Source organism: Chiloscyllium plagiosum, unplaced genomic scaffold (assembly GCF_037043375.1).
Source record: "Chiloscyllium plagiosum isolate Xiang-an unplaced genomic scaffold, Cpla_swu_hap1 HiC_scaffold_36, whole genome shotgun sequence".
Lineage (NCBI taxonomy): Eukaryota > Metazoa > Chordata > Chondrichthyes > Orectolobiformes > Hemiscylliidae > Chiloscyllium > Chiloscyllium plagiosum.
This window is the reverse complement of record NW_028270174.1, coordinates 54,794,678-54,821,341: the sequence shown is the minus strand read 5'-3', so window position 1 is coordinate 54,821,341 and position 26,664 is coordinate 54,794,678.

Below are 26,664 nucleotides of genomic sequence, written 5' to 3'. Positions count from 1 at the left end.
GGAAGGGGACAAACTGAATGTTTAAGAAGGAAATTGAAGAGAAAGTTAGAAAAAGGGAAGTCAAGAAAGACAACTGTATCAATGAAGCAGAAAACTCAAAAAGGGATCATGCTGTAAGGTCGAGTGAAATAGGAGTTTTTGGGAAGGGTGAGGATAGTAACAAATTAAAAATACTATATATGAATGCAGGAAGCATTAGAAATAAGATGGATGAGCTTGAGGCTCTTTTGGAAATTGGCAGATACGATATTGTGGGGATAATTGAGACGTGGCTTCAAGTGGACAGGGCCTGGGAAATGAATATTCAAGGCTACACGTGCTATCGTAAGGACAGACTGACGGGCAGAGGGGGTGGGGTGGCCACGTTGGTAAGGGATGACATTCAGTCCCTTGTGCGGGGGGACCTTGAATCAGGGGATGTAGAGTCAGTGTGGATAAAGCTGAGAAATTCTAAGGGTAAAAAGACCCTCTTGGGAATTATCTACAGGCCCCCAAACAGTAGTCTGGATGTAGGATTTAAGTTGAATCAGGAGCTAAAATTGGCCTGTTGCAAAGATGTTACTACAGTTGTTATGGGGGATTTCAACATGCAGGTAAGCTGGGAGAATCAGGATGGTATTGGACCTCAAGAAAGAGACTTTGTGGAGTGCCTCCGAGATGGATTCTTAGAACAGCAAGTGCTGGAGCTTACGAGGGAGTAGGTAATTCTAGATATGGTATTATGCAACAAACCAGAATTGATCAGGGACATCGAAGTGAAGGACCCATTGGAAAGTAGTGACCATAATACAATAAGCTTCAATCTGCAATTTGAAAGGGAGAGGGTACAATCGGAAGTGACAATATTTCAGTTGAATAAAGGGAACTATGGAGCTATGATGGAGGAGCTGGCCAAAGTTCAAGGTGCAATGCCTTAGCAGGGACGACAGTGTAGTAGCAATGGCGAATATTTCTGTGTATAATGCAGAAGATGCAGGATCAGTTCATTCCAAAAAGTAAGGAAGATCCCAGGAGGAGGCATGGGTGGCCGTGGCTGACGAGGGAAGTTATTAAACATATAAATTTAAAAGAGAAAAAGTATAACGTAGCAAAGATAAGTGGGAAAACGGAGGACTGGGAAGCTTTTACAGAAAAACAGAGGATTACTAAGTAGGAAATACGTAGAGAAAAAATGAGGTATGAATGTAAACTGGCCAAAAATATAAAGGAGGGTAGTAAAATTTTTTTTAGGTATGTGCAAAGCAAAAAATTGGTTAAGACTAAAATTGGGCCCTTGAAGACAGAAACAGGGGAACATATTACAGGTAACAAAGAAATGGCAGAAGAATTAAATTGGTACTTCAGATCTGTGTTCACTGGGGAAGACACAAGCAATCTCCCTGAGGTAACAGTGGCTGAAGGACCCGAACTGAAGGGAATTTATATTTATCAGGAATTGATGTTGGAGAGACTGTTAGGTCTGAAGGTTGATAAGTCCCCGGGGCCTGATGGTCTACATCCCAGGGTACTGAAGGAGGTGGCTCGAGAAATCGTGGATGCGTTGGCGATTATTTTCCAGAATTTCATAGATTCGGGATCAGTTCCTGCGGAATGGAGGGTGGCTAATGTTGTACCACTTTTGTAAAAAGGTGGGAGAGAGAAAGCAGGAAATTATAGACCAGTTAGTCTGACCTCAGTGCTGGGGAATGCTGGAGTCAATTATAAAGGACGAACTTACGACACATCTGGATAGTAGTAACAGGCTAGGTCAGAGTCAGCATGGATTTATGAAGGGGAAATCTAATATTCTGGAATTTTTTGAGGATGTAACTCTGAAGATGGATGAGGGAGATCCAGTAGATGTAGTGTATCTGGACTTTCAGAAAGCTTTTTATAAAATCCCACATAGGAGGTTAGTGAGCAAAATTAGAGTGCATGGTATTGAGCGCAAAGTACTAACTTGGATTGAAAGTTGGTTTGCTGACAGGAAACAAAGTATACTGATAACCAGCTGCATTTCGGAATGGCAGGCAGTGACCAGTGAGGTACCGCAGGGATCAGTGCTGGGACCGCAGCATTTTACAATATATATTAATGAGATAGAAGATGGAATGAGTTATATCATAAGCAAATTTGCTGATGATACTAAGCTGGGTGGCAGGGTGAAATGTGAGGAGGATGTTAGGCGATTACAGGGTGACCTGGACAGGTTAGGTGAGTGGTCAGATGCATGGCAAATGCAGTTTAATGTGGATAAATGTATGGTTACCCACATTGGTGTCAAGAACAGGAAGGCAGATTACTACCTAAATGGAATCAATTTAGGTAAAGGGGCAGTACAAGAGATCTGGGTGTTCTTGTACACCAGTCAATGAAGGCAAGCATGCAGGTACAGCAGGTAGTGAAGCATGGTGGTCTCCATAAAAGAGGGATTGGGTATAGAAGCAAATAGGTTCTTCTGCAGCTGTACAGGGTCCTGGTGAGACCACACCTGGAGTATTGTGTGCAGTTCTGGTCTCCAAATTTGAGCAAAGACATTCTGGTTATTGAGGGAGTGCAGCATAGTTTCACAAGGTCAATTCCTGGAATGGCGGGATTACCTTACACTGAAAGACTGGAGTGACTGGGCTTGTATACACTTGAGTTTAGAAGACTGAGAGGGGATCTGATTGAGACACATAAGATTATTAAAGGATTGGACAATCTGGAGGCAAGAAACATGTTTCCACTGATGGGTGAGTGCCGAACCAGAGGACACAGCTTAAAAATACCGGGTAGACCATTTAGGACAGAGATGAGGAAATACTTCTTCACCCAGAGAGTGGTGACTGTGTGGAATGCTCTACTCCAGAGTGCAGTGGAGGCCCAGTCTCTGGATTCATTTAAGAAAGAGTTCGATAGAGCTCTCAAGGATAGTGGAATCAAGGGTAATGGAGATAAGGCAGGAATAGGATACTGATTAAGGATGATCAGCCATGATCATAATGAATAGTGGTACAGACTCAAAGGGCAGAATGGCTTACTCCTGCTCCTATTGTCTATGGTCTATTGTCTATTGATATTTCCACTCGTTTTCCTCAACCCCATGAAATACAGGCCCAGTCACCCCAAATCGCTGGTCCCTCAACAAGCCTGTCATCCCACAGATCAGTTTGGTCATCCTCTACTGCTCTCCTTCAATGTCCTTTACTAGGCAAGGAGACCAAAACTGCAAACAATATTGCACAATGTTTGAGATGGGGCCCCACTAAGGCCCTATACAGTTGCAGTAAATCACCCTTACTCCTGTATTCAAATCTCCCTGAAATGAAGGTGAATACACCATTTATCTGCCTACCTGCTTTCTGCTCCTACAATATTACTTTCACTGATTGGTGCATAGGGACATACAGATCGTTTTCAATGTTACAGTTCCCCACTTCTTGGGTCTATATACACTGGTCAACGTGCCAATGCTATTCCTAGTATTGACTTCTAACTTCGGAACTCACTGCCTTACATGGACTCGGAGGGCTGCGCAGAAATAAAATGAATATTCAGCTTAAGTTCATTTTTATATCAATATTTTTCAACCACTCCCTTTGCAAATGATAGGCTGCCATTCTATTGTTCCCATCAAAGTGCACAACATCTCATCTCTCCCATTGCTCTCCATCTACCATGTATTTGCCCAGTCTCTCCACATGTCTCAATCACTTTGGAGCCTTGTTTATATCCTCCTCATCAACTCACAATCTGACAACATTTAGTACTGTCAGCGGACTGGGGAGGATAGCATATGAGCCCCTCAACCAAAGATATGATGTGTATTGGGAATAGCTGGATGTCAAATCTCGATATATCCTTGTTATATCCTCGAAGTGTTCCATTCAAAAATAACATGGTTTTATTCTTACTCAGTGTTTCCTGCCAGCTCTCCCATTCTAAAACCATGACCATATATTAGCCCCAGTCCCACAGGATTCGAATTTGCACAATAGGTGTGGGGCTGGATCAAAAATCTTTCTGAGATTCCAATAGTATTGCATTGATACCTTCTCATAATTTTGTAAAAAGCCAATTTCTCAAATATGATTCCCATTTCATAAATCGCTGTCGACTTTGTCTATGCCCATTTTTTTCAGTCCAATATTTTTCTGTAAAACTGTTTAGTTGCTAATTTAGTTGCTATTCCCTTTTTCTCACCATACTAAAGTTCTCTAGTATTTCTGGGAAGATTTTTTTTGTTTGTTTTTTTAATCTTTTGTGAAAGCATAACTGAAGTATTTATTCCATAGTTCTGCTATTTCCCTGTCCTCAATTACCTGGTATCAGACTGTAAGAAAGCTGCAAATTTTTCTCGTAATTTTGCCATTGACATATTTTCAGAAGATATTACAAGTTCCCTGTTACATACTTTGGTAAGATATTCTTCAGAAACCCATCAATTCTTATCTTAAGCTACTCAATGATTGACCTCCCACATCCATACAATAACAGAAGCACAGTCTCTGTTCTATCAGAAATACAGTACGGTCTACATTCGGCCCACTTTCCGAACAAGACCCGTACCTGTGAATCTTATGGCATTTCAACTGCACAACCATGTATTTTCTAAAGATTTTGAGGTTACCATGACAACTCCCCTCTCAAGCAGTGCATTCCAGACCCCACAAACTCTGGGTGAAAAACAGTCCTCAAATACTCACTAAACCTCAAACCCTTCACTTTAAAAATGTGGCCATTTGACTAAAAGGAACAGCTGCGGTCTATCCAACCTGTCCATGTCCCTCGTAATCTTATCCTTCTGATTCACATCCCCCTCAGCTTTCTCTGCTCCAAAGTAAACAGCCCGAGCTTATCCAGCCTCTCTCCACAGCTGATATACTCTATACAAGGGAACATCCTGGTGAATCTCCTCTGCACTCCCTCCAGTGCAATCACATCCTTCCTGTAATGTGGCTCCCATAACTACACACAGTATTCCATCTTGGCTTAATCAAAGTTCCGCATAGCTCTTATAATCTATGTATAAAGGCTGTGTTTATGCTCCCCTATGCGTTCCCAAGTTGTGCAATAACCTGTCCATCACATTCAGGGATGTGTGCTTCTCCACACCTTCCTAGTGTGCTGCCATTCATTGAGTACTCCCCTGTCTTGTTCCTTCTTGCAAAGTGCATAATTTCATATTTATCAAGGTTACTTTCCATCTGCCATTGATTCACCCATCTGACCATTTCATGTATCTTCATGAAACGTAAGGCCTTCGTCTTCACTGTCAGGAGAAAGTGAGGTCTGCAGATGCTGGAGATCAGAGCTGGAAATGTGTTTCTGGAAAAGCGCAGCAGGTCAGGCAGCATCCAGGGAACAGGAGAATCAACGTTTCTTCGGGCTTATGCCCGAAACATCGATTCGCCTGTTCCCTGGATCCTGCCTGACCTGCTGCGCTTTTCCAGCAACACATTTCCAGCTCTTCACTGTCAACCACCCGGCCAATCTTCGCATCAAATACAAACTTACTTATGACACCCCGCACCCCACGTCCATATTCACAGCTGCATCATTTAGGATAAGGTTTAAAATCACAAAACATCAGCTTATAGTCCAACAGGTTTATTCGGAGGCACGAGCTTTCGAAACGCTGCTTCTTCATCAGTTGGCTGTGCGCTTTGATGAAGCGCTTTGAACCTAGTGCCGCCGAATAAACCTTTTGGACGATAACCTGGTGTTATGCAATGTTTAGCTTTGTCCATCCCAGTCCAACACCAACATCTCCGAATCAGAAATAATAAGAGACACGGCACTGATCCTTGTGGTACACCATTGGACACTGGCCTCCAATCACACAAACAGCCTTCTACCACCACCCTCTGTCTCCTACCACTAAAGTTGATTTGGATGCAGCTTGGCAAGTCACTAATGAGTCCTACCTCTTCCCTGGTTATTCTGTTCCACTGGACACACTTAGAGAATATCTGGAGATTCTCACTAACCTTGCCTGCCAGTAATTTTCCATGCCCCTGTGTTAGACAGTCCCCTCCAACTGATGAATTCCCTCCTTATTGTAGCCTTAACTGGCCTGTCCCAGATCCTGCCATTATTTGCCTTGACTGTGGAATAGACAGCGAGTGAAGCGTTCTGTTAATTTCCAACTTGTCAGATGTTTTGTGAATTTTCTAAATTTCACTGTGACCCACCTCTCATTCTTTGAATCTCCAGAGAACACAGGCCGAGTTTCCTCATCAGGCAATCTCACCATCTGAGGGATTAATCTGGAGAATGTCCATTGCACTTCCTCTGTGGTCAGTATATTCTTTCTGAGATTCGGTCACCAAAGCTGTACACAATTCTCCAGGTACAGTCCCACCAACACGCTGTGAAACTGCTTCAACATGTCTTTACATTAATGTTCTGACTCCCTGAAATGAAGGCGAACCACACTTTAACTTTCCACTTGCATTTCTTCCTCCAAATACCCTTCACGTTCATTGCATTTACGAACTCACTGAGATCTTATAGAAACCCTTCCGAAAATCCAATATATACCACTTCTACTGGTTCCCCATTATCTGTGCTGTAAGAAACAACTTCAAACAATTCCAAAGTTTATCAAGTATGATTTCTCGATCAGAGGTGCATGCTGATTCACTCCATTGTTGCTGTTAATTTTTAAATATCAAAAATGTCATCCTGTGTAATAGATTCTAACAGTTTCCCTACGAATGTCAAGTTAATTGATCTGCAGTTCTCCACACTATGTCTTTTTCCCTTTGTAGCTGTTTAGATCCCTTCCATTCATCTATAGTGCTTGGATCATGTTTTCCATGCCCCTGTGTTAGACAGTCACCTCCAACTGTTTATCCACAATAGTTTCCGGTCTCTGCAGAATGTGCAGGAAAATAAAATGCAGTCATCGACAGTGCAATTAACACTTCTATTGGTGATTTATTTCTGACATTTTGATATGAAGTACATGTGTTTCGTCAGACTTAGCAATGCTCAATCCAGCTACATGTTCAAGTATTACCTTGTTACTGATATGAATTGACTTTATGTCTTTAGCTCCAGAAGTCCGATATAATCACTTGGTATTATTGGGTGATTTTCTGGATCTTCCTCCATGAAGACAGATGCAAAGTAATTGGTTATTTTCTTGGCCATTTCCCTGTTCTCCACAATGACTTCTCCTCTCCCGATGACAAATTTCCACATTTGAGCTTGCTTTTATTTTGTTTCCTTTGAAATATAGATTGTAGACTGATGCAGTCTTTGTGTTCCTGTTTGTTAGCAGGTATGTTCTCTTTTTGATTTCCTTTTCAGATTCATGGCCCTCCTTTTCTGGATTGTTAATTTCTGAGAATTGTCTTCTGAGAGCTTTCCACAATATCTGGAATTCTTCTGAAGTCACATCCTATGATTAATATATTTTCTAATTTGTTATGTTAACCATCATTGAGTCACTTTCTCACTCTTTCATGTTTATACCTGAAATAAATGACGTATTTTTCAGACTAGCAGTATTTCCAAGAACTCCAGGTCCTGACCAGATACATTCAGGAACAGTGCAGGAGGATAGGAGGACAGAGAAGAAATTGCGGGAGCCCGGGTTGGTTCTTTTCCGTCATTGCTGGCCAACAAGTGAAGTCCTGGACGACTGGATGTAGCATATGCTGAGCCCATATTCAAGAAAGGCTACAAAGATAAACCTGCGAACTAAAGACCAGTAAATCTCAAATCTAGCGGGTAGGTTACTCGAGAAGTTTCGGATAGATTGGATATACCTGCATTTGGAAAGACAGGGTGTGATTCGAAGTCAGATTAGAATGGTGGTGGAAAAGCAGAGCAGGTCAGACACCATCCGAGGAGCAGGAAAATCGATGTTTCGGGCAAAATCCCTTCATCAAATTCAGCACGGCTTTGTGCATGGGAGATCTTGAATCGTAAATGTGTTGGAGATCTTTGATGAAGTGACCAGCAACGTCGAGGAGGGAAGGGTGGTATACGTCGTCCATATGGATTGCAGTAAGGCCTTCAGTAAGGTTCCACATAGTGCGCTGCTCTGGAAGGTTCGATCACATGGAATATTAGGGGAGCTGGCAAGTTAGGTACAAAATTGTCTTGATGGTAGGAAGCAGAGATTAATACTGGAAGAATGCTGGTCAGACTGGAATGCATCTGGGGTTGACTAGTGGAATGCATCTGGGGTTGATGCCGGGACCACTGCATAGTACATGTATCTATGATTTAGATGAGAATGTACAGGCATGATTCGTAAGTTTGAAGACGACACTAAAATAGGCGGCATCATAGAGAGTGAGGAAGGATATCATAAATTTCAGAAATTACAGCAGTGCTTTGATCAGCTGGGAAAGTGGACTGAGAAATGGCAAATGGATTTTAATATAGCTCAGTGTAAGTTCTTGCATTTTAGAAAGTCAAATCAAGGTTGGAAATTCGTGGTGAATGGTTGGGTCGTAAGGAGTGTAGTGGAACAGAGGGACCTCGGAATTCAAGTGCATGGTTCTCTGGAAGTTGATTCAGAGGTAGACAGTGAAGAAAGCTTTTGGCACACTGGCCTTATTCAGTGTAGTTCACTGAGTATCGAAATTAGGGAGTTATGTTGCAGTTATACAGGACGCTTTTGAGGCCATATTAATAGTGTTATGTTCAGTTTTGTTCACTTTGCTACACGAAGGATGTTATTATACTGGAAAGATTGCAGAAAACATTTATAAGAACGTTGCCAAGGACTCAATGGACTGAGTTTAAAGGAGAGGTTGGACAAGCTAGAACTTTTTACTTTTGTGTATGTGAGAATGAGGGAGGATCTTATTGAAGTCTGTAAGATCATGACAAGCATGGATAGAGTGAATGTACCCAGTCTTTTTTCCCAGGGTTGGGCAGTCACAAATAAGAGAGAATCAGTGTCAGGTCAGAGGAGAAAGAATGAAAGGGAATCTGAGGAACAACTTTTTTACACACAGGGGCTGGTACGCAAATGAAATGGGCTGCCAGGGGAAGTGATTGTGGCGGATACATTAACAACCGTTAAAAGGCATTTGGCCAAATACACGGACAGGAAAGGATTAGAAGGATACGATGCAATGGGGTTAGCGTGGATGGACATTTTGGTCAGAATGGACCAGTTTGGGCTGAAGGGCCTGTCTCCGTGCTGTCGGACTCTATGACTCGAACAACCATTGCTTGTTTCCCACTGAATGTTATATTGTACTTTCCCAATTCACTGGAGCTATTTTGACCCTCTAACCTCCAGTCTTCCATGATGTTAAACTAGAAAGTTCAAGCATTCTATATTGTATGCAGACGCCGTGTAAAATGCACCTTATTAATGTTATTATTCCTTAAAAGCTGCTTCAGTACAAGGTTATTAATTCGTCCTTCTGACCACATAATACCAAATCCAAAATAACCTGCTCTCCAGTTCTCTTCATAACATACTCTACAACCTTATATACACTTACGGAATTTATTTTTCACAACATGAGCAGTCACTTTGTTAACGCAGTTTAGATTCAACTTGAGAGCATCCAATAAGACTGCGGTATCCACAATACTAATTTCCAGAGCATATGATGCTGAGATTTTCTGCTAGCGTTTTGGTTTTGATATATAACACACCAATATTTGCTTCTCCTTGCTATCTGTAAGCTCTACCAAAACTGATCCTGTGGAAGCTGAGTGACAGGTCTGTGTCGTTATTAGTGATAGACCTGGACAAGATATACACGGGGGCTCACCTCGACACTGAGATGATCTGAATAAATGTCCTGCAATACAGGATAAGCATCAATATCCTCCCTGCTCTGTCAGGATAAGAGTTACCGTAAACTCTCTGCTCTCTCACACTCACTGTACATCAGTTTTAGCACCGACCCCCCCCCCCCACCCCGAACAAGTCTCATGCTCCCTCACACTCACTGTATATCTGTTATAGCACCGACCCCCGAACAAGTCTCATGCTCCCTCACACTCACTGTACATCAGTTATAGCACCGACCCCCCCCCACCCCCGAACAAGTCTCATGCTCCCTCACACTCACTGTATATCTGTTATAGCACCGACCCCCGAACAAGTCTCATGCTCCCTCACACTCACTGTATATCTGTTATAGCACCGACCCCCGAACAAGTCTCATGCTCCCTCACACTCGCTGTGCATCTGTTATAGCACCGACCCCCGAACAAAGCTCATGCTCTATCTCCAAATAAGGCTCAGGCACAACCACTCTCACTATTGAATTTAGCAACTTTCTTCCTCACTTTCTCTGTCACCGACGCAATACCCCCCACACTAATAATACTATATGGATTCAAAACTGTCGACTGACACATTCCAGACACCTCACAATTCCCCCCAACTACACCAGCACTAACAGCAGGGTCACCCATTCCCACTCTCCCTCCCACCCTCCTTTTCTCCCATTCGAGGAAGAAGAGTCTGGAATAGGACAGAAAGGCAAAGCCGGGTGGTGGAGTGCCTGATATCCATTCGCTCACCCGCTCCTCCCGCCATGTGGGTAGGACACTGGTATGAGCAAAGAGGACTGGGATGCCTCGTGTGGAGATTCTGAAACATCCATATCCCACCGACCGATTAGGAACAATGTCCTGTGAAAGACAATTCTCACTTAAACCCACTGGCAGTTCCAACACTTCCAAAAAAGACACAGATACCTCGCTGCACAGAGACGCAGACAGAGAAATACACAGAAGTATTGGTTAACACCCCAATATGCGAACACGCAAATTACTTACAAGGAGATAGGCATACACACAAGTATAAACACACAGAGATATATGCAGTCACATACAAATAGACACAAACACAGTTAAGAAACACACAGGCTGATACACAGGCAGACAGACATAGACACACTAACACACTGATAACAGGCACATGGACACACACGCATATATATGTACACACACATACACACACAGGCACACACGCATATACGTATACACACACACAGACACACACAAACACATGCAGTCACAGAGGAACAGAAACTAGTGTCATTAAGATGCAAATCGATATGCTTTGGATTAGTAAGGAGATCAAGTATTCTAAGGAGAAGGCAGAATGATGAGGTTGAGGTACATATAAGACATTATTGAAAGGAATTTTAGACTCCATGGGCCGAATGGCCTCATTCTGCTCCTTGCTTTAATGTTCTTGTGGTGTTATTCTATCAGGTATTCTCTTCCTGAGACAGCAGCAGAGGCTGGGTTTGATACACATTTGATTGGAAAGTGTCAGTGGGAATGTGGGATAGGTTTGAAGTCCAGAATGCTTTATGTTTATTCCTAATTATTGTGTCCTTATGTCTGAAAAGAAGTGGTAATTTGATGTGAGGTTAACACGGTTTTAAATAACGGGTCCCACAATGAAACAAGGATGTTCATTTCACTTTAGTGTTGTGCTATCTGTGGTGTCCTCATCCTCAGGGAGCAGTGAAAACTCGGTTATTGAAGATATTCAACTCTGATCTTGACTGATCTTTGCTGGACAGGAGAGTCAATGTTTATTGGGAACAGACAGGAGACGGATGGTCAGACACAATCGGATCAGTTATAAGCATTCTGAATGGTGCAGCTGAATGATCAACTGTTGCCCCTTCCCCATGCGCTGTGCCCTCAATCCACCCTCTAGGTTGTTACAGAGATGTACTGCTCCCCCTACCCCATGTGTTGTTCCCTCAATCCACCACTCCAGGCTATCACAGAGATATACTGCTGCCCCTACCCCAAGTGTTGTTCTCTCAATCACCCCCAGGTTATCACAGACATATACTGCTGCCCCTACCCATTGTGTTGTTCCCTCAATCCACCCCTCGAGGCTGTTACAGAGATATCCTGCTGCCCTACCCATTGTGTTGTTCTCTCAATCCACCCCTCGAGGCTGTTACAGAGTTATACTGCTGCACCTACCCCATGTGTTGTTTCCTCAATCCACCCCTCGAGGCTGTTACAGAGTCATACTGCTGCACCTACCCCATGCGTTGTTCCCTCAATCCATCACTCAAGGCTATCACAGGGATATCCTGCTACCCCTACCGCTTGTGTTGTTCTCTCAATCCACCCCTCGAGGCTGTTACACAGATATACTGCTGCCCTTAACCCATGTGTTTTCGCTTAATCCACCCCTCGATGCTGTTACAAGATAGCGGACCACCCCTTTCAGTCAGGCAGGATCGTTACAATGAGACGGGAGAAGACCATTCTGCCCCTCGAAGGAGTTACACAGGAATAGAGAATGAAGTAATGCAGCTCATTGAGTACATTACACAGGCCAGGAGGAGACCATTCAACCCACCTTAGGTGCTATACAGGAACAGGGCAGCTGTCGCTAACAGGAAATAGAGAGTAGAGGTAAATGTTTATTTTCAGGTTGCAAAGCTGTAACTAGTATAGTGCTGTAGAGATCATTGTGGGATCATCAATGATTTATAATCTGTATCAAAGATCTTGAGGAAGGCAACTGAATGGCATGAAGCTCGATTAGCGCATCACAAAGATGATCGTTCAAGATATCGTCAAATGGAGGTACTGAGTCTGCAATGTGATACAGACAGGGAAGGTTAGTGAGCAAACCTTCAGCAGAAAGAACATGAGGTGAGTTGTCTACTGTGGCAGGAAGCATAAAACAATGGTGAACAATTTAAATGGAGAGAGATTGCAGAACTCTGTGATACAGGGCTGTTTCCATGTTCCTGGGACTTGAATCATATGAACTCAGTCTGCTGATGCAGCAAGTGATTCAGAAGTTAAGTGGAATGATGCTGTTTCTGTCAAAAGTTATCACGTTTAATGAGGAATGTTTTAATATTTCTGTACGGGGCATTGGTGAGACCACATCGGATACACTGTGTGCAGTTTTGATCGCCTAAGCTTAAAAAAAAGATATAATTCTTTCAAAAGATTTTCGTAGATGTTTCACATCACACATTCCTGGAAAGTAGATTTTTGATTATGGGGGATTATCAGTTTTGATCTGAGATGAGAAATCTTCTTGAACCATACATGACTTTCTGAAAGGTGTTTCAGCTGGATGCATGTTTCCTCTTGTTATGGAGTTTAAAGCTAGAGAATAATCTTAAGAATAAAATGTATTGATATCAACACATGTATTTTGTAGACATCGACCGATATTTACAAATTACACAGACGCAAATAAATATGTCATCAGATAATAAAGCAGGGACTTTTCTTTCTAATGAAAGGCACTGTGTACAACAACAGCGATGATGCACCTTCATATCATCCATTATCATCCCTTCCAGAGAATGCTCCAGGAGAGCACACATGGCCCAGTTTGATGTTCAGTTGACATTATTGTATGGTTCAACACAGAGAGGGAGACAAATTTTCCCAGCCTGAGAAGCAGCAGCTGATTGATCCCTCTCTCTTAATTTGTCCACTCGAATGCAAAATGTGAGACCATAAAAGCCCTGAGATATCTTCACCACTTGTAAAGGGTTACTGGTGAGGACTCATTGGAACCTCTCCACTGCTGGAAGCAAAGGTAGTTCAGCCGAATCCAACGATTCCACAAATAAATCCCATTACCAGCAGTTTGTGTGAGCAGAATAATTTCAAAGGCAGAAGAACATTTGGGACACTCTATCATTTTACCATTTGTTGTGAGTTCAACTTCCTGCATTTCACATTTTTCTCAAAAATGACCCAGCCTGAGTCCTATACAATTGGTCATATCACTAAACTGTCTACATTTAAAATCTGTTGTAACCAGTGGAGGAGTGGGACTGGAACAGGACATAGTGACCCTCCAACATTTGTTGGAACATGAATGAGAAATTCTTATTGAACTGTTCAAGTGGGACTTCCCTTTACCAAACGTTTGTGGTGCATTTGTTTAAAGTTGTGCTGTATTCAAACATTTGACAAACAAGTGCACGTAGGAAAATTGTTTTCAGACAGAAAAGTGCTGCTGAAGCCACAATCAGATCATCTATGATCTTCGTGCCTTCTGGAACAGTGACAACGTGTCTAATGACCCACTCCTGCTCCTCAGTCCTATGTTCCTATGTTCAATTCAGCCCCGCAAACCTCCTGCATTAGTACTGACGGGGGCATCCTGCTCCAAATACCTGGTCCACAGTAACACAGGATGTCATTCATTCCCTCCAAGCTGTCACGCATAGTTTGGTGTAGGTTGGAAAATGTTACTTCAAAACCCAGGCTAGGTTCGAAAGACAACTCTGGTCTCTTTACAGAGTGTCTCCGCTCTGCAATTTGTGCTTCATTTGTTGGTCATGGTTTAGACCCAGATTCACTGTGAATTCAGCCCCCAGACCGAGAACATAGAACACAGAACATAGAACAATACAGCACAGAACAAGCCCTTCGGTCCACGATGTTGTGCCGAACATTTGTCCTAGCTTAAGCACCCATCCATGTACCTATCCAATTGCCGCTTAAAGGTCACCAATGATTCTGACTCTACTACTCCCACAGGCAGCGCATTCCATGCCCCCACCAGTCTCTGGGTAAAGAACCCACCCCTGACATCTCCCCTATACCTTCCACCCTTCACCTTAAATTTATGTCCCCTTGTAACACTCTGTTGTACCCGGGGAAAAAGTTTCTGACTGTCTACTCTATCTATTCCTCTGATCATCTTATAAACCTCTATCAAGTCACCCCTCATCCTTCTCCGTTCCAACGAGAAAAGGCCTAGCGCTCTCAACCTATCCTCGTACGACCTGTTCTCCATTCCAGGCAACATCCTGGTAAATCTTCTCTGCACCCTCTCCAAAGCTTCCACATCTTTCCTAAAGTGAGGCGACCAGAACTGGACACAGTACTCCAAATGTGGCCTAACCAAAGTCCTGTACAGCTGCAACATCACTTCATGACTCTTGAATTCAATCCCTCTGCTAATGAATGCTAAAACATCATAGTCCTTCTTACAAGCACTATCCACCTGAGTGGCAACTTTTAAAGATCTATGAACATAGACCCCAAGATCCCTCTGTCCCTCCATCTGACTAAGAACCCTACCATTAATCCTGTATTCCACATTCTTATTTGTCCTTCCAAAAATGGACAACCTCACACTTGGCAGGGTTGAACTCCATCTGCCATTCCTCAGCCCAGCTCTGCATCATATCTCAGTCCCTTTGCAGCTGACAACAGCCCACCTCACTATCCACAACTTCACCAATCTTCGTATCATCTGCAAATTTACTGACCCACCCTTCAACTCCCTCATCCAAGTCATTAATAAAAATTACAAACAGCAGAGGACCCAGAACTGATCCCTGCGGAACTCCACTTGTAACTGGGCTCCAGGCTGAATATTTACTATCTACCACCACTCTCTGACTTCTACTGGTTAGCCAGTTTTATATCCAATTGGCCAAATTTCCCTCTATCCCATGCCTCCTGACTTTCTGCATAAGCCTACCATGGGGAACCTTATCAAATTCCTTACTAAAATCCATGTGCAGTACATCCACTGCTCTACCCTCATCCACATGCTTGGTCACCTCCTCAAAGAATTCAATAAAACTTGTAAGGCAAGATCTACCCTTCACAAATCCGTGCTGGCTGTCCCTAATCAAGCAGTGTCTTTCCAGATACTCATAAATCCTATCACTCAATACCCTTTCCATTACTTTGCCTACCACCGAAGTAAGACTAACTGGCCTGTAATTCCTGGGCTTATCCCTATTCCCTTTTTTGAACAGGGGCACAACATTCGCCACTCTCCAGTCCCCTGGTACCACCTCCGTTGACAGTGAAGACGAAAAGATCATTGCCAATGGTACTGAAATTTCCTCTCTTGGTTCCCACATAATCCTAGGATATATCAGGCCCGGGGGACTTGTCTGTCCTCAAGTTGTACAAGATGTCCAACATATCTTCCTTCCTAACAAGTATCTCTTCTAGATCAATGGTGCTGGAAGAGCACAGCAGTTCAGGCAGCATCCAAGGAGCTTCAGCAAAATCGACGTTTCGGGCAAAGGCCCTTCATCAGGAATAAAGGCAGAGAGCCTGACGCGTGGAGCGATAAGCTAGAGGAGGGTGGGGGTGGGGAGAAAGTAGCATAGAGTACAATGGGTGAATGGGGGAGGAGATGAAAGTGATAGGTCAGGGAGGAGAGGCTGGAATGAATAGGTGGAAAAGGAGCTAGGCAGGTCGGACAAGTCCGGACAAGTCAGGGGACTGGAAGTTTGAAACTAGGATGAGTTGGGGGAAGTTGAAATGAAGAAGCTGTTGAAGTCCACATTGATGCCCTGGGGTTGAAGTGTTCCGAGGTGGAAGATGAGGCGTTTTTCCTCCAGGCATCTGGCGGTGAGTGAGCGGCGGTGAAGGAGGTCCAGGACCTTCATGTCCTCGGCAGAGTGGGAGGAGGAGTTGAAATGTTGGGCCACCGGGTGGTTTGGTTGATTGGTGCGGGTGTCTCGGAGATGTTCCCTAAAGCGCTCTGCTCGGAGGCGCCCAGTCTCCCCAATGTAGAGGAGACCGCATCGGGAGCAACGGATACAATAAATGATATTAGTGGATGTGCAGTTAAAATTTTGATGGATGTGGAAGGCTCCTTTAGGGCCTTGGATCTCCTCCCTGACCTATCATCTTCAACTCCTCCGTACATTCTTGGACATCCTGACAAACAGCTAGCCTACTTGCTGGACTACATGTCCGGATCCCATCCCCCTGCCAAATTAGTTTAAACCCCCCTGAAGACTGCTAGCAAACCTACCCCCCAGGATATTGGTGCCCTTCTGGTTCAGGTGCAACCCGTCCTGCTTGTACAGGTCCCACCTTCCCCAGAATGCAGTCCAATTATACAAATACCTGAAGCCCTCCCTCCTACACCATCCTTGCAGTCACGTGTTCAACCGCACTCTCTCCCTGTTCCTTGCCTCACTGTCATGTGGCACCGGCAACAGCCCAGAGATGACGACTCTGTCTGTCCTAGCTTATAGCTTCCAGCCTAACTCCCTGAGCTCTTGAATGACCTCCCCACCCCTCTTCCTACCGATGTCGTTGGTGCCAATGTGTACCACGACTTCTGGCTGCACATCCTCCCCCTCAAGGATTCTGAAGACAAGGTCCGAGACGTCTCGGACCCTGGCACACGGGAGGCAACAAACCATCCGAGTCTCGCTCTTGTAAACAGAACCGCCTGTCCGTCTCTCCAATTCGAGAGTCCGCTATAACTGGCGCTCTCCTCCTCTCCCCCTTTCCCTTCTGAGTCTCAGAGCCAGACCTCGCGCCACAGACCCGGTCACTGCAGTTTACCCCTGCTAGGCCACCCCCCCCAACAGTATCCAAAGCTGTATACTTATTGTTTAGGGGAACGACCACAGGGGATCCCTGCACTGCCTGCTTCCTCCCCTTCCCACCTCTAACTGTTACCCAGCTAACTCTGTTCTCCGGCGTAACTATGTACCTGTAGCTACTATCTATCACCCTCTCAGCCTCTCGGATAATCCTCGGTTCATCCAACTCCAGTTCCAGTTCCCTAACTCGTTCTGTGAGGAGCAGGATCTGACTGCATTTCCTGCAGAGCTGGTCGGGAAGGTAAGTGATTGATATATAAAGAACTTACCTCGACGCCAACGGTCTTTTCACAGCAGAAAGCGGCGCGAGCTCGGCGGAAGTGAGGTTCGAGCGCAGGGCTGGTCGGGAAGGTAAGTGATTGATATTTGCGTGGATGTGTTCTCGACCCCAGGCCCTACATAGTAGGACCACCTCACTAAGAAATGACTCATAAAGTACTTTGCTCTCTCTGATTGCAACATTCAATAACAGAACGTGCAGGAAAATTATAACCATTAACTTTGTAATTACAGAATATGAGAACATAAGGAACAGGATCAGATAGTTCGGATAATCAAGCCATTGTATACGATCATGGCCGATCTACTGTTCGTATTAACTCATCTTTAATGTCCAATTCTTCACACCCCCTCAGCTCTCTGACAGGTCAAAAATCCATCCACCTCCTTTTTAAAATACTTTCAGTGAAGTAGCTCCCCTAGATCTCGAGAAAAGATAATTCCTGACATTCACTACCCTCTGTGAGAGGAAAACACTCCCCACACAGACACCGTCACCTATTGATATGAACAAGACGGGAACACAGGGGCTCAGCAAAGGGTGAATTGCTTTGATATCAAGGCAGTATTTGACTGAGAATGTCATCAGAAGCGCCATCTTATTTGAGCTTAATGGGAATCAGGTGTCCCTTCCCCACTGGCTGGGGTCTTTCAGAGCACAAAGGAAGATGCCTGTTTGGGGGCCGAAAATCTCAGTCCCAGGACATCACTTCAGGAGATCATCAGGGTAGCTTCCTCAGCATAAACATCTTCAACTGCTTCACCAATGTCTTTCGCCATCATAAGACCGGAGGTGGGGATGTTCATTGAGGGTTACACAATGTTCAGAACATTTTGTTTCCCATCAGCTCCTGATGTAGCCTGTGTCCGTATTCAGTAAGACCCAGACAGCATTCAGGCTTGTGCTGTTAAAGTGTCGGTAACATTCATGGAACAGTGCTGTCAGACACAGTTAAAAGAGGAGCTCATTCAACATCTCAAGCTGGTTACATACATAAATGTGGAAGCCATTCAGCCCATCGAAACTACTGAACAAGAAGAGGGACAGCCCATTCAATACTCCTGCTTGTTCCATAGGAAGAGAAAGGGTCTGGTCAGTACATTGAGCTGTTAAACAGGATCAGGTAGAGTCCAATCAGACCCTTGAACCTGTTTCATGGGACCTTGAGGAGGCTATTTAGCCCCACGAGTTTGTTATACAAGAACAGAAGGGTGTCACTGATGCTCCAATATAACATACCAATGGAGCAGAGACTGCACTCATGGATGGCCGTACGAGGTTCCTCGTGGGTCCATTGCCGGTGGAACGACTGCTACTTTAACGTGGTTTGCTAGCAGTGAGGAGGGAAGCCAGATGTTTTGTATCAAGTCTCAAAGCGGCATCTTCCATCTCTGAGTAGAAAGACCAATGTTCTCCATGGAGGTCAGAAGATGATGGGAATAGTTAACTGTTTTAGAATGAAGGCATTGTGGCTACTGTCAGGATTGTAGATAACGTGATATTTAATGTAGGATCACACACCAAATGCACTATATTCAAAGTCTGACCCTCTCTCACTCTCGCTCTCGCTCTCGCTCTCTCTCTATCGATATAGGGAGTGGGGATGCGGTGAGGGGAACGTCCTCAGAGGCTCTTGTAACCCGAGTAAAAACAAGCCATGGATTTTATCACCGTATCAATGTCTGTTTAGAACATCATGAGAGACTGTCCATTCCCCTTAAGTTTCAATGCAATCATCTTTTATTCTCTCTCAGCGCTAAAGATTAATCTTCATTCACCCCTCATTTTAGCACCATCCCAGGGATTAGTCTGGTGAAAAACCTTTGCACTCTCTCCGTGGCAGGACGATTATTGCTTATAAAGGAAAGAAAATCTGTCCACAATTTCCCAAGACTGCCTCACCAACATTCTCAGGTTTGATCACAATAATTCCTTTCCCTCACTGAGATACCTCCGTTTCTTTCCTATGGCGTAAAAAGCCTTCCCTTCTCGCGACACTGCGACTGACGTGGAATTCAAAAGTTCCTTACATCTATATGTGAGCATCCACAAAGCCAACACCAGAGGTGCTACAGGAGATGAACATCACATTCAGTGAAAAAGCTAAGAAAGAATGCACTTGAAATAAGGAATGGTCACGCACCTGAATGGAATTGAGCTGTAGGAATATGGGAAACAGGCAGAGAAAGGGAGCTATCTTTCCTTTTGGTTTTCCCTCATAGGTCAGGCCAACATGTTATGCCTATCTTGAACTGAGCGGTTGGTTCAGCTGTTCCACAGGACAGTAAAGAGTAAAACACATTGCTGTGGGCTTGCAGTCACACAGAGACCTGATGAGGGAAGGATGACCCATTGCCTTCACGAAAGGACATGAGGCAAGCAGATGGGCTTTTTATTTTTTTTAATTTCTTTTTTAACCCCCACACTACCACCTAAGTGCGGTAGTGCTTATTTTTTTCCCCAGCACCCATGGTGTGTGACACAGTGAAAGACACAAAGTGCACAAATCTTTATTCAAATTCCACCACCAGGAAGACAGGAAAACACCCGGGTGGCCAGTGACTAACACTGCCCTTCACATCAAAGGGCAGTGCTGTGTGATCAAAACAGTGAAGGGGAGGGTAGGGACTAAATCAAAATAGAGTTGGAGGGAGAAATGATGCACTCCACTCCCTGCGGCGCCCACCTCTCCCTGAACTACTCCAGGGTGTTGGTCAACACCGCGTGCTCCTTCTCCAAGGACACCCGGGCTCTAACGTAACCGCGGACAGATGGGCTTTTTATACGTAATGATGATGGTTTCACTTCAATGCCACCAATTTCCTTCATATTAACAGATTATTATTCTGTGGCTCTAAATCATGAGTCAATGACTTGAGCACGATGCATTATCTTGCCGTCAGACAGTTTCTGTGCAGAGAACAAGTTAAATATTTCAAGTGCAATTATTTTGTGATTGACGTGTGGTTAGAAGGGGCTTGAAACAGGTGATTCCGGATTTAACAGAGTCTCGAATAATGCACTCAGAAGGTGCACTGTGGCTGAGGAGGAGACTGGGATATCACGAAGGTGATATTGAACAGAATTAGTGAATGGGGAGGATATGGAGATATCGATCTGTGCAGGGCTAGAAGGATTATGAAGTTTTAGAGTTTCTCCTCACATATTGGTGAGTCATTTGAAAGTAGTAATTTGCTCATTATAATTTTTAAGGAAATGGGATTTTTCACTGGAGCTGAAAACGATGACTTCCACCTTTCCTAATGTTAATAATATGAACAACAATTCAGTTTAACCTGCTTTAATAGACAGTTAGAATGACTTACCAGGAACACCAACTATAGCGAGGATGGGATAGTAACCAGCTTGAATAACAATCAGTACATCATAGATCCCCCATACTAATGATATCCAAGGTTGGGAAAGCCAGTAAAGACTAGTGGAAAAACTCCTGTCCATTGTTGGATCATTCCAGTCTAATGTTCTCAGATTCTGATATCTCCTCCTTGTCTCTCTGGAGCTGCTGATCCCTGTAAGTACTGTCGGCGATGCTCACACTCATACTATTGGATAACACATTGAACTGAATCCTTAATTAATAAAAGAGGCAAGCCCTCCAGTGACACATTTAGGATCCACAGAGACTGACATTAATCACAGTCACTGAACAAATAGCTGCAGCCAACACCTTTCAATTCAATGTTGTTTTGTTAAAATTCAAAATAATGATTAACATTTACTCAGCCTGGATTGGATATGCGAGGGTGACTGAGGGAACGAATGTTGAGTCTGGTAGATTAATTGTGTGTAACCATTCAGTCTGCATTGGATATGAAAGTAATGCCAAAGGTTTATCGTAACACCAACATTTGTCTCTGCTTATAAATGGAAACGTAGACCCTGTAACTACTGCTGAGGCATGACAATATCAGGAAGAGATTGAGAGAAATTTTATAGGCCATGATCTGGAGACAATATGTACCTAAGACAGCGTGGGGTGATAACAGACAGACAGCATTGATATGTTAACAGAGAATTGTACCTAAATGACAATGGGGCCTCCAGATGTTGGAGAAGTCAGTGTAGATAAAGCATGATAGTAGAGAAGGCACAGAAGGTCAGGCAGCATCCGAGGAGCAAGAGAGTAAACGTTTGAGGCAGGGCACTTCTTCAGAACTGCGAAGGGGCAAAGGGGCTGAGAGATAAATGGGTGGTGGGGGTGAGGTTGGGGGAAAGGTTGGTAATAGGTGGGCGAAGCTAGGAGGTGATAGTGATAGGTCGGTGGGGAGTTGGAGCGGATCGGTAGGAAGGAAGATGGACAGTTAGGTTCCCACGAGAGGGTGGATCTGAGTCGGAGGGTTGGATCTGGGATCTGTGTCGTCGAGGAGAGATTTGCAAATTAGTCAGTTCAATGTTCATGCCGTGTGTTTGTCGGATCCCAAGGCAGAAGATGAGGTGTTCATGGCGACATCCCGGTATATCTCTTCTGAACCCTCTTCAGCTTAATAATCTCCTTCCAATAACAGACCTTCACACAGTACTGCAGAAGAGGCTTCATCAATGTCCTGCACAATCTCAGCATAACTTCTCAATTTCTAACCCCAAATGTCTGAGCAATGAAGTAGCCTTAAACAGCTTGTCTATAAGTGCCACAAACTTCTGTGAATTCGATCGGCACCTGTGGGTCCCTCTTTTCTACAACACTACCAACGCACTATTATTAATTGCATAAGCCCTCGCTTTTTATTTTACCAAAATGCATTTATCCAAGTTAAACTCGAACTGCCACACCTCAGCCCAGTGAGTGATATTACTGCCCCTTCACCCTCCTGCTTCAGGTTTAAAAGGCCCTCCCCTCTCCAGAAGGCCGACATCACAGGCCTTGAGTTTACCAAATACCAAGAGCTTGATTTGCTTTGTGCAAGCAGAGGGAGGAGAGGGTAAGGAGAGGCTGGAAATTAAACCGATGCCTTGTATCACTTAATAATTTCAGGAAGAGGGAAGCCACATGTCAGAGGTTGGAAATAGTGGCCAGTGTTTTTGGCCAGAAATTGTGCTCTTTCCTCATCTCTGGTGTTCAGTGTTGATATCTATCGAGATCCCTCACATTGCAGAGTGTTTCTGCAAGATTTCTTGCGCTAATATTGCAGATTACAGATAATAGCCATTTAAGCTGGAACTCATAGCCAAGCAATTAAAGAAGTTGCTTGGCAGAGCACGTGCACTCATCATCCTATAGTTGAAGCTAATACCTTTTATTTGTTTAACAATGAGAACTGTTGCCTGTGTTTTTCAGTAATGTTAATCAGAATGTAATAATTCGATATAGAGCTCAAAACTGACACTTAAAATTCTGGGCATGGTATAAGTCTTGTGTGGTGGATAGCGCCCCTGCGCTTCGGGCAGAGCTCTGGATTCGATTCCCTTCCATGAACTTGTGGTAGTGTCACTTTCTCTGGAACAGATGATCTCGATTCTGTTGTGGGGTGTGTCACAGTATGTTCAAAGAAAGCTGATGAACAAACACACAGGAGAATCACGTTGCAGGTTTAGGGGCTAATGTTGAATGGTGGTAGTGCCCCAACCTCTGAGCCTAAATGTTCACATCACGCAGAGATGTTTCATTATAGTCTGAGCACGTGGATTAAAATGATTTTTGAAATGTGACTTAATGGAGTCAATGAAAGGACTGCACAAAACACTACATAGGACAAACAGGGAGACAGATAACGATCTGTATCCATGAACACCAACTAGCCACGAAACGACACGACCAGCTATCCTTAGTAGCCACACACACAGATGACAAGCAACATGAGTTCGACTGGAACAACACTACTATTATAGGACAAACCAAACAGAGAAAAGCCAGGGAAATCCTAAAGGCATGGCACTCATCCACAGCTTCTATCAACAAACACATCGACTTGGACCCAATGTACCGGCCACTGCAGTGGACAGCTGGAACTGACAACCGGAAGCTGCAGAGACAAACCACTATAAATGCTGGAGGAAACATCACAGAATGGCTTCACAGGAGGCTCCCAAGCACTGAGGATGTCACCTAGAGAGGGGACGACACGTCTGCAACATAAATTCTCAGCTCGGTGAACAGAACCACAACAGAAGCACAGACAAACCACCCTCCACCACCACGTAGTCTCCTGCCAATAAGCAGTTGTACACAGAAACACACACACACAACCCTACACCACCAAGTTGTTTCCTGCTATTGATCAGATATATACAGAAACACGCACAAACACACAATCCCCCTCAAGCACTCTGTCTCCTGCCAATAAACAGAAATACACAGCAATGGACACACACAACCCTCTAAAAACACACTGTCTCCTGCAATTCAACTGATATATAAATAAAACACACATGCATACAACCATCCACCACCGCCCTGCCTCTCCCATTAAACAGGATACACAGAAACACATACACACCAACCTGCTCCAATACCTGTCTGCTGTTATTAAACAGTTATAGACAGAAACACAAGCACACAATCTTCCACCACCACCCTGTCTCCTGCCATTAAACAGACATATGCAGAAACACACACACACAACCCTCCACCTCCGCCCTGTCTCCCGCCATTAAATAGGAATATGCAGAAACACATACACACCAACTTGCATCAATACCTGTTTCCTGTTATTAAACAGTTATAGACAGAAACACAAGCACACAACCTTCCACCACTACCCTGTCTCTTGCCATTAAACAGATATATGCAGAAACACACACACACAACCCTCCATCATCATGCTGTCTCATTCAATTAAATAGATATACACAGAAACACACACACACAACCCTCCACCAAAACCCTGTTTCCTGCCAATATTCAGATATACAATGAAACACACAACACAACCCTCGTCCACCACGTTGTGTCCCGCTATCAAGCAGATTTACACAGTACACACGCGCGCACACACACACAACCCTCCACTAACACCCTAACTACGGTCAATAAACAGATATCCACAGAAACACACACAAAACTCTAAACCACCTTCCTGTCACCTGCCATGAAACAAATATAACAGAAACACATACACAAAACACTCCATGTCTCCTGTGATTAAACATACACAGAAACACACACACAATCATCCACGACCACACTGTCTCCTGCCATTAAATAGATATAAATAGAAACACACACATACAATCCTCTACGACCATCCTGTCTCCTGCCATTACACAGATCTTCACAGAAACACACTTCCACACAAATGGTCCACCATCACACACTCTCCAGCAATTAAACAGGTATAAACAGAAACACACACACATCTTGACATCATCCCCCTGTCTCCTGCCATGAAACTGACATACACAGAAACACACAACACAACCCTTCACCACCACATTGTTTTCTTCCATTAAACAGATATACACAGAAACACACACGCACAAACAACCCTTGACACCCAACTTGTTACCTGCCATTAAACAGACATACACAGAAACACACACACACAACTCTCCATCGCCGCCCTGACTCCCACCATTAAACAGGAATATGCAGAAACACATACACACCAACCTGCACCAATACCTGTCTCCTGTTATTAAACAGATATAGACAGAAGCACAAGCACACAACCTTCCACCACCACCCTATCTCCTGCCATTAAGCAGATATATGCAGAAACACACACACACAAAACTCCACCATCACGCTGTCACCTTCCATTAAACTGACATACACAGAAACACACAACACAACCCTCCAACACCACATTGTTTTCTGCCATTAAGCAGATATACACAGAAACACACACACACAAGCCTCCACTAACACCCTGCCACCTGTCAATAAACAGATATACACAGAAACACACACAAAACTAAAGCACCTCCGTTTCCGTCCATTAAACAAATATACACAGAAACACGCACACACAAGCCTCCACGAACTTCCTGTCTGCTGCCATTACACAGATATAGACAGACCACACCCCCCCCCCCCCCCCCCACACACTCTCTCCAGCGATTAAGCAGGTATAAATAGAAACACACACACATCTTGACACCATCACCCTGTCCCCTGCCATTAAATAGACATACACACAACCCTCCAGCACCACATTGTTTTCTGCCATTGAAGAGATATACACAGGAACACACACACACACACACACACCCTGACACCCAATTTGTTTCCTGTCATTAAGCAGATATACACAGAAACACACACACACACAACCCTCCACGACCACCCTGTATCCTGCAATTAAGCAGATACAAAAGAAATACACACACAAAACACCAGCACCACCCTGTCTCCGGCCATTAGACAGTTATACAAAGAAACACACAATCGCCATTCACCACCACCACCCTGTCTCCTGTCATTAAACAGATATAGACAGGAACACAAACACACACAACCCACAATCCCCACCCTGTCCCCTGTTTTTAAACAGATATGCATTGAAACTCACGCACACACATACCCAACCCTCTACCACCACCCTGTCTCCTGCCATTAAACAAATATATGCAGAAACACACACAGACACAACCTTCCACCATCACGCTGTCACCTTCCATTAAACAGACATACACAGAAACACACACACACAATCCTCCATCAAAACCTTGTTTCCTGCCATTTATGAGGTATACACTGAAACGCACAACTCAATCCTCCACCATCACGTTATCTCCTGCTATTAAACAGATATACACAGAAACACACACACACACACACACACACACACACTCCAGCGATTAAGCAGGTATAAACAGAAACACACACACATCTCGATACCATCACTCTGTCCCCTGCCATTAAACAGACATACACAGAAACACACACACAACCCTCCAGCACCACATTGTTTTCTGCCATTAAACAGGCATACACAGGAACACACACACACGCATGCACAACCATTGCAACCCAATTTTTTTTCCCATCATTAAGCAGATATACACAGAAACAACCTTCCACCATCACACTGTCACCTTCCATTAAACAGACATACACAGAAACACACACACAACCATCCATCACCACCCTGTCTCCTGCCATTAAACAGATATACACAGAAACACACGCACAAC